Below are 9,293 nucleotides of genomic sequence, written 5' to 3'. Positions count from 1 at the left end.
AGGCTCTGACAAACCTACACAGTGTGTTGAAAAGCAGAGACTTTACTCTGCCAACGAAGGTCTGTATAGCCAAGGCTATGGTAATCCCAGTGGTCACATACCATTGTGAGAACTGGATCATAAAGAAGGCAGAATGCCAAAGAATTGATGCCTTCGAGCTGTGGTGCTGGAGAAGAATCCTGAAAGTCCCTTGGACAGGAAGGAGATCAAACCAGTCAATCTGAAGGGAAATCAACCTCAAGTACTCGTTGGAATGACTGATTGGGAAAGCCCCTGATGCTGGGAGAGATTTAGGGCAGTAGGAGAATAGGGCATCAGAGGATAAGATGGCTGCATGGCATCACCGATGCAATGGACATAAACCTGGGCAGACTTCAGAAGATGGTGAAGAACAGGGAGGCCTGGCATTCTACTGTCCATGGGGCAAAGAGCTGGACATGACTAGGCGAATGAACAACAACAACACAGTTCTTTTACTGTATTGTTTAGCTAGGACTGCAGATTCAACCATGATCCACACTGACAAGCCTTGAGAATCACAGAGAAAATAACACTGACGGGTATAGACTCAGTATGTGACATTGGGACACACAGCAATGCTATGGACCCCACAGCTGAAATCTGTGGGCAGAAGGAGGGCATGCAGGTGTGTGTACACACACACACACACACACACACACACACACACAGAGGGATACACATCCAAATGGCATCAGGACTGAGATCAAATTTACTTGGCTACTGCATTTTTAAGGCTGTCATTTTCCTGCAGACCACAACAAAGGAAAACTCAGGAGGAGAAAGAAGTGCGAAGAAAGTCTTACTGCTTTTTAGAAGTCATCTGTTGAGGAGTCAATTGGAATCTAAATGTGATGTTGTTTACTTTGGGGGTCACATGCCAGCTGGGATGGCCAGCAATTACCTGTCACCATGTAAAAATGGGGCCCATGTACTTGGAGAAAGTCTGCTTTGTTATTTTTTTCATCTGAAAGAAATTAACCAGCCCATTCAAGGTGACAGACTTAATGACAGTGACAAAAACGAGATGGCATTTTCTTTTTTTACTTCTCTAGCAGATGTCACAGGCAGTTTTGCTTTCCTGGGCATCTGAAAAGATAAGCCCAAATGACTCTAATTTTCTAGTGATCTCTTATATGAAAACAGAATTCACTTCCCTGTTTTGTGCCTGGCCCTTGCACCAATTTTAAGGGAATAGCCTTCTCATGACCTATTTCAGTGACCTACTCCACCTGTGATATGTTGCTATGTTTTGATTTTAGGAAAGCCCATCAGAGATGGTCCGTGATTTATAAATTGCTCAGCAAAACTGAAAACTTATGAGCAAAGAAAACATTGGTAGATTGAATCTTTTATGAAATGCACCAAAAAACCCATTACAGAAGAACCTTCCCAATCGCAAGAGATTCACCGGGAGGGCAAGTAGCTGCAGGGGCGCTGCAGGTGAGTTCTGCCCATCAGCAGGGCACGTCCTCAAAAAGACCTCCGTATAGAGTAGGGTAGGGTGTCAGCCCACTCTGAGTTCTCCAGAAAACCCTAATTTCATGTCTCCTCATTTATCAAACGAGAGGATTGAAAGACAACTTTATATTCATCGAGAACAAAACTGGGCAAAGATGAGGGCTTCTGTTTGCACCGAGTGAGCAGCCTCTGTGCACCATCCCCACAGTTGAGAAGACTGAAACCAAGAAGAAACAACAAACCACCGGTCACTTACAATCTGCTCCCACCACAGACAGTAAATGAAGCCATGCGTCTCCACGTATCAAGAGGGACCCATGGCTTTTGCTTTTTATTCTGAGAATTCACATAACTGGATTCTGAAAGTTAGAATCCACATCTGCAGATTTGAAGGTAATAATTTACATCATTGGAGGAGTCTTCTCATGACTGAAGATTCATCAGAGCATTTTCTTAGTGGTATCTCACCTAATTTGATGTCACTTTGAATCATCTGATTTTGTAGAACCACCAGTGAAGTGAATTCTTGCTACAGCCCTATCCTAGAGGGAAATGCTATTGATCATATAAAGAGGTGGTTTTGGATCATTTTTAATTAATGCCCTTGGAACCAGTCTAAGATCAGAGGCACTCTGACAGGTTCAGCCCTAAGGAGAGACAAGTACATTTTGTAAAAAAGAGATACACTGCTAGCTAGAGTCAGACATTAAGGTAATTTTTTCCCAACTGAAGCAACTATGGTAGCTACCGAGACTTCTGATTCAGTGGCCTTATGTGTTTTATGCAAACTTTTATTGGGACATTCCTTAGACCTCCAGGGCATTCTAACTGTAGAAATAGGGTATTTAAAAAACTACATCTAGAAATCTCCTGAAAATCCTGCATTTCTACATGTCAAGGCTACACAGATGCTGTATGCTGTTCATTTTAAGACATAGGGAACAAAATGATAAACACCATTAAGGAGGATGAATTGGGAATCATTATCCTATGCTTCAGCTGCCTACGCAGTCAAAATATTCAGTTGCAAAATATTCAGTTTTCCTTTATCTGTCTGAAACTTTTTGACAGTTCCCTCCAGAGACTCTGTGTTCTTCAGTATCACGCACATGTAACCTTTATAAGACAGAGCTGGATTCATTTTAACCTCGTCTCTGTCTCAGATGCCGCATTCAATTTGAGATTTCTCCGATGGTGAAAATGTGTTTCTTTTAAGTGGCTTGTAGAATTTAAAAAAAAAAAAATTGAGTTGGAAGTTCTGACAAACATCCAGATCAGCCAGCCTCACCCGATTCAATCCAAGATTTGACAAGTTGCTATACAGAAAAGCAGTCTTTTGGAGATGAAACGGCTTGCCAGCGCACGCGTCAACTCAGGGAGAGGGCAACGCACCAGCTGCCTGACCACTAAGGCTGCATCTCCAAGAGCAAAAAGGACTCTTCAGTTTCAGCACAGTGAACTTTCCCCCAGCTAATCAAAATGCCTCTTGCTTGGCCGATTGAAACACCCTCCAACCTGGTAAGGCTGCACCACTTTTCACCACTAACTTCTGCTCAGGGAGAAGTCAGTAAAGAAACAGAATACAAATAAATTAGCATTCATCACTGCTGATCTAGTATAAATATTTATAAGGGAAAGATGCGGCAATTTTGAGTGATACCATGATCCCGGGCCTCACATCAACGGTTAAAAACAGTCATACTTGGGAGATTGCACTTTGCGTTTTTTTTTCCATTTCACATCACCATAATCACCTAATAAATATTTAAATGGACCCATTTGCCGTAACTATAAAAGAACCGTGTAAACTTGTTGTCATCTAGACACATTAGCCGTGGTGGAGTCAATGAATTTCAGCAGTCACTTAATACTGCAGCCACGAGCTACCTTAAAACTGCCAGCCCCGGCCTGCCAGGAAGCTACTGTAACAGCCCTGCTCACTAACTCCGAGCAAGACACGAGCTTCATTATGAATGCGAGCATTGCAGCTCTAATTAGGCCTGGGAGAAGTTTAACAACCATCCTACAGTCTTGCTGCTGACAAATATAAAAATAAAGCCTTGTTCGAATTAGCAACGTGAAGTGAGAAGGCCTAGAAGCACCGAGTGTCTGACGGGCCCTGGAACAGCTCTAACCTATAGTGAGGTTATTTTGGTTCATAAACTGCTAGTATGTTACCTGCAGGAGGTCGCCCCTGTAAAATGAATTATAGTCAGCTATATGTGATAATTAACCATGCATTAGCAAATATCTTGAAACAGGGAGGCTCTGTTTTCTCTGTATTTTGACTAATAAAAGCATGAATTTGTTCAACAAATGATCATTTAGGTTGTGGAATTCTAACCATATTGGAAGGACAGAGTGAGCAATGCAACATTGTGCTGGCCTCAGAGTTTCCTTACCCAAACAGGCTGCTTAATAGGCTGGCTCCATACTATGATGCTATTCAGACTAAAAACCACAGCACTGAGAAGACAAATACAATATACATTTAAAATAATATGAACCTTGTGCTCTTATTTACTTTAAAATCAGCCTATATATGACAATTAAAAAAAACATGCATAAAGTTCTATTTCAGAAAACAACTTTATATTTCATTAAAAATAATTTTGAAACAACTCCCATACCTTTACAACAATCAAAAAATACCATTTAACTGCACATTTTTTTAGAGTGAGTTTCTAAGAATTTTCTTTAGAAGCCTTCAGACATGTTCTGAAAATCAAAATCAAACTGTAACATTTAAAAAAATATTGGAATTAATTCATCATCCAAAAGAATACTCAGGAATACAGTTGGTAGGCATCAGTGACTTGGAAAGAAGTGTTTTGGGTGCTGGATTAGAAGCAGAGGGGCAGGCTCTGGGAGGTTAATGAGAAGGGGTGTCATCTTTGATGGTCTGCCATTCACTGAGAGCTGGCCAGATGTTTCCACCATTGTAGGAAGCTGTGATCAGTGGTTGCCGGCAATAGGAGATGGCGATAATGCCTTAACATTTACAAACTTCCTCCTTCCCCCTCTTAGGACACGGATTGCTTTTGTATAAGAAGAAATATCCCTTGCTTCTTTTTTGCTTCTAACCTCGAAGTTAAAATGCATATTTATACATAGTATATATAAACACATGTACACACACACACACACACACAGATCTAAAAATAATCCAGACAGACCACTAAGGCAGCTTCAGATTTTATCCCAAATATGTGACCCATAGTTCTGCTTTAAATAGTCTACCCAAACCCAATAGGTTGAGGTTATCCTTTCTAAGCAGTTTCAAGAGTTTATATGTTTATAGCCAAACTGTTTCCATGGGATATTAATAGGTGCTATGCTAAAAGAGTTCTGTGGTCAGATACATGTGTGAATCTCTGGATTAAGTAAAATGACATAGGTTTCTTTACTACAGGACTTCTCAGAGCCTTTACTACAACCTTGGGAAATACTGGCCCAGTGTAATCATCAGATACACATAGCTAGTTCTCACTGAAAAGAGTATCTAGCTTTATTTAAAAAAAATTCCTTATGATGCAGAGAGATGAAAAGTGACGTGGATTCTGAAGATCTCCTTGAAGGACCCTGTGGGCTAAGGCTTGAAGGGAAGTAAGCGGGTTAGTGACTCAGTTGTGTCTGACTCTTTGTGACCCCATGGACTGTGGCCTGCCAGGCTCCCCTGTCCAAGGAATTCTCTGGAGTGGGTAGCCATTCGTTTCTCCAGGGGCTCTTCCTGACCCAGGAATCAAGCCTAGGTCTCTTGCATTACAGGCAGATTCTTTACTGTCTGAGTCACCAGGGCAGCCCAAGCTGAGACACAGCCTCCAGTCACTCGAGGACAGACCTCGCTACAGTCGGCACGAGCGCGTCTAATCCTAAGTGGGGCTGAGGGCTTTCTTAGTTTGGCTAAGGGGCTATCCTCTTGATAATCAAAACATCCTTTAGTTGCAAGACATTTACCCAGTCCCCATTCTCAGGGACAATCACAAGGCAAACACATTTTGTCATCTCAAAAAAGAATCACTTTTTTCTTTCCGTGTGACAACACAGCATTTCAACTCTTAATCCCTGAGCACCTACCAGGAAAGAACAGGTGGGGAGTTATCAGCTTTTGCGAGGGAGGTGAAAACACACCCTACTCTTCAGGATATTTCTGAGCTCAGATCGTCCACGTATCCTGGCCTGAAGTACGAGCATCATCTTTTGGGGGAGAGCTCTCTCATTTAACCTCCCGACATACTGGGTGCTTAGAGCACCGGTTATAAACCCCTGCGAAAGCAGAAACCAGCAAATTGAGTGAAGATCCTGGGAGGGGAAAAGGAAGAATGCTGGCATTAAAATAAGCTCTAGACTCTGTTCTGTGAAGATTCTGTATAGGAGTCTGAAAAAGAGTTAATATGGATCTTCGAGGCACCGACAAATATCGTTGGAGACTGGTGGCGTAAGAATTATCTCCGTTACTTCTTCCTCAGTTCTTCCCTTCTCCATCTCTCCACAAACAGGTTTGCTGAATTTTTTAAGAATTTTAAATTTGTGTCCTTGAGTAAGATTGCAGTTGTACCTATAAATGATTGAATGTTCTCAGTGACAGCTTCAAACTTCTGTGAAGGGTTTGTGGGAATCTGAGACCACGTGAGAAAGTAATATATTATAAAACCTTGGTCCTAAGTTGTGTTCTCTTGTCTAATGGAAAAAAGCTCAGGCTTAGAATCCAGCAGGGAGATCTGTGTTCAAATCGTGCTTCTGCCACATACTAGGGCAATATATTCTGCCTCCCTGGGCCTCATTTTCCATATCTGTAAAATCGTGATAGTAAGATAATACATGCACGCAGTAGGAGTTGAGTGATCAATGGTTATCCCTCACTCCCTATCTCTTATAGCCCAATACAGAAATTTATTCCACTATCATACCCAGTGCTCCAGGCCAATCCGGGCCTAGATGAGGTGCCCCTACTAAGGGGCAGAAATGTCTCAGCGCACACGTGTAAGGAATGGCTGCTCTTTCTGAGCATGCACAGTGTATATGCCAAGGCTTTGTGCAAAGCAGTGCATGTATCCTATTTAATCTTAACAATCTCCCTATGATTTGGGGATGCCCTTTCGAGTCAACAAAAGTCAAAGATTAAAAAAAAAACCCACCAAATTCCTAGTGATGAATGTGGGTTCTTTCACCCCGTTCTGCTGCCATCAGGACTGATGTTAAAGCTCTGCACCTTTTCTACCATTTATTCATGGGAACGGTATTATGGAGGGGGCTTGGGAGCGAGTGTTAACAGTGCCCCCTTTTGGTCTGTAAAAGCCTTACAGTCCATCGGGGAGAATGAGGTGTGACGCCTGCTCAGGCTCTTTGCAAGCCCATTCAGGGTTATTTGTGTCTCATACTGTTGTGTCCCCTGGTCAGTCTGTATGTGGCTTTTACATTCCTTAGTAAAGTAATCGGCATGAAAGAATCCTGCGGCTGACGCCAGCAGCCACAGAGAACACCAAGTCTAAAGTCAGCTAAAGGTAAACATATGGAGCCATCCAAGGAATGTAGCAATAAAAATTGGAACATATGATGGAGCCTCCCCTCCCCCCTCTATTTTTCTGGGATAATTGTGTCAAGGAGGGGAAAAAGCAGCTCTTTGCAGACAGCAAGCCTTCATTGTGATCTGCTGTCTTCTGGCAGGGGGAGCCAGTCAAAGAATCTTTCAAGAAATAGTTAGCTTTTTTTTTTTTTCCCTCCCGACTGAGTGTTCAACTACCAAAAATCTCTCAGATCAAATCCAAAGACAATTATTTATTTTCCAGACTTAATTTAATAGCAAAAACACCCCTGGAGGACTGAATGTGGTATTTGACTTTTATTTGGGCCACTCTGGACATCACCAGCGCCTTTCTTCTCCAAAGTGTGACTTTGCAGCAAGCTCCCGGGCCCCCAGAGCTGTCCAGGGCTGCTGGCCGGGAGCCCCATTGCCCTCGCAACAGCGCCCCGGGGGCCGGGCCAGAGACAGCACATAAATAATGCTTCTCAGTGCAGGTTTGACTCAGTATTTCTTCTCCACGGCTCATACTCTTCACTCTCATGGAGGGAAAACATGGCCCCAGTCTGTCCCCAGACCACCTTCCCAGCCTCATCTGACGCCACACTGGCCCCACCGTGGGTCCATTCTGCCCCGTCACGTGGGGCACATTGATGCTGGCCCTTCCCTTCTCCCTTTTCTTCCTGCCCTGCTTTGCGGCGGCCTAAAGCATCCCCGTCTCTACTCACAGCATGAGGTTTTAACACATGCCATGGGCCTCCTGCAGCCATGAAATTAAAAGAGGCTTACTCCTTGGAAGAAAAGTTATGACCAACCTAGATAGCATATTCAAAAGCAGAGACATTACTTTGCCAACTAAGGTCCGTCTAGTCAAGGCTATGGTTTACCAGTGGTCATGTATGGATGTGAGAGTTGGACTGTGAGGAAAGCTGAGCACCGAAGAATTGGTGCATTTGAACTGTGGTGTTGGAGAAGACTCTTGAGAGTCCCTTGGACTGCAAGGATATCCAACCAGTTGATTCTAAAGGAGATCAGCCCTGGGATTTCTTTGGAAGGAATGATGCTAAAGCTGAAACTCCAGTACTTTGGCCACCTCATGAGAAGAGCTGACTCTTTGGAAAAGACTGTGATGCTGGGAGGGATTGGGGGCAGGAGGAGAAGGGGACGACAGAGGATGAGATGGCTGGATGGCATCACTGACTCGATGGACGTAAGTTTGACTGAACTCCTGGAGTTGGCGATGGACAGGGAGGCCTAGTGTTATGCGATTCATAGGGTCGCGAAGAGTCGGACACGACTGAGCTGAACTGAACTGAACTGATGGGCCTCCCTGGTGGCTCAGACGGTAAAGAGTCAGCCTGCAATGCGTGAGACCTGGGTTCGACCCCTGGGTTGGGAAGATCCCCTGGAGAAGGGAATGGCTACCCACTCCAGTATTCTTGCCTGGAGAATTCCATGGACAGAGAAGCCTGGCAGGCTACAGTCCATGGGATCACAAAGAGTCAGACACAACTGAATGACTTTCACTTCTGGGACTTCTGGGATGGAGTCTGAGAGATGGATGCAAATCCTGACTTTGTTACTTTCTACAGAAAGTTCTAGAGAAAGTCCAGACAGACTTGTTCTAGAGAAAGTTTTTCTGTGTGTTTCTTTACCTGTAGAATGGAAACTACTGACTTTCTTTCTGGGGCTTTGTCACCATGAAATGAGCACTTGCTTTAGCCAGTATCTGGCACGTGATGAGCACTCCATAAATTTAGTTTTCATTATAATAATTATTAATCTCACAACAGAAGTCCTACTCAAATTTCAAAAGACACATCAACCCCATTTCCTCAGAGTGGGACCTCCAAGGGCTCCCCCTGTCCTTTCCCAGCCTTCTTTTTACTCAATTGTTCATCCATCTCTTAAGGTCTGAATTCCTCTATTTTGCTATTTATTAATTTGACTTGAAATCATTTCATGCACCGAATAGCCATTTATTAGGCGCATCCAGTGTGCAAAGCCCTTTGCTGGAGACACAAAGACGGGCCAGGCATAGAACCTCCTTCCAAGGAGGCAAAGATACAAGGGAAGGCCTGGCCACGGTCGACCACAGTGCAAGGCTAAATGCTACGAAGGTGAAAAAGTGAAAATGTTAGTAGCTCAGTGAGGTCTGACTCTTTGTGACCCCATCGGCTGTAGCCCAACAGGCCCCTCTATCCATGGAATTCTCCAGGCAAGAATACCGGAGTGGGTAGCCATTCCCTTCTCCAGGGGATCTTCCCAACCCAGGGACGGAACCTGGGTCTCC

Source organism: Ovis aries, chromosome 11 (genome assembly GCF_016772045.2).
Source record: "Ovis aries strain OAR_USU_Benz2616 breed Rambouillet chromosome 11, ARS-UI_Ramb_v3.0, whole genome shotgun sequence".
NCBI classification, from domain to species: domain Eukaryota; kingdom Metazoa; phylum Chordata; class Mammalia; order Artiodactyla; family Bovidae; genus Ovis; species Ovis aries.
Note: the sequence above shows the minus strand (reverse complement) of the source record.